Below are 1124 nucleotides of genomic sequence, written 5' to 3'. Positions count from 1 at the left end.
GGGGGGGGAGAAGCTGCTCTGATTTCCTGTAGGATGCGGGGGGTTTTGTCTCTCTTTTCCTTTTCTCCAGCTGTAAATGCGGATGTGCAGCGTGCTTACGGTGGTGGGGTAACTGGGATGCAAAGAGGCTTTAAGGTGGACCTAGGGGGAGTGAAGTGGATGGCACCCGTGTGAATCACTGAGCAGCGAGTGTTGAGAGCCTGTGCACACGCACACACACGTGTGTGATGCGGGGAGCTGCAGGCGTGTGTGTGTGTGTGCACACGCATACGTGGGGGTGTTTACACAAACACACTCTATCGCTATGGCTGTGACTACAGAGGGTTCGTAATTTAAGTATAATTATAGACATCAGCGAAAGATCATAGAAAAGCCTTTGCCATTTGCTCTGGGATTTATTGCCCTCGAATGCAAAGCAGCATCAGAATGGTCTTGCTAAAAGTTTAACTTTTCAAAAAAGAAATGCGACCCAGCAAACATAAACTCGGGAGGAGGGGAGTCATTTGCAAAACGCTGGAAGTAAACGTCTTAATATGGGTTTATTAAAAATAAGTGCCACCCCACTACAACCCTCCCCCCCCAACACCACTGGACAGAATAGTTCAAATATGTGAAGTTCACTTGTAACAGAAAATCCGCGATGCCATGGAAGTGCGCCCACGGCCCCAGAAACGTGCTCTCAATATCCAATACTTACAGGCTAATGAGCTGGGGGAGGGGGGCGAGGAGGAATGTGCCACACATGCACTGGATCCTGAGCACAGAGGGCATATTCCCTGCATCGCTCCCTGACAATGGAGCAGAGGCTCTGGGATGGCTTTAGGAGAGTGGTAAAACAGCTCTGCTCCTTTTTCCTTTCGTATTTTTCTTTTTTTTTTCTTTTTTTTTGGTGCCTGCTTCCTAAGGATTCCCCAGTAACTTTCACCAATGAACCCACAAGCTGGGCTCTCGGCCACCATTCCCAGGGTGCCAACGTGCCAGGTCTAAAATAACCTGGGACGGTTTCATGTTACCCATTGCCCTGCAGGAACCGTGTCTCTCCAGCAGTCTGGGCTTTATCTAAGAACCAAAAAAAAAATCCTGGGGAAAGAAACTTTCCCTTCCTTCCTCCCCACCCGGCCCCC

The sequence above is a fragment of the Eurypyga helias genome, unplaced genomic scaffold, assembly GCF_000690775.1.
Source record: "Eurypyga helias isolate BGI_N326 unplaced genomic scaffold, ASM69077v1 scaffold26232, whole genome shotgun sequence".
NCBI classification, from domain to species: domain Eukaryota; kingdom Metazoa; phylum Chordata; class Aves; order Eurypygiformes; family Eurypygidae; genus Eurypyga; species Eurypyga helias.
Note: the sequence above shows the minus strand (reverse complement) of the source record.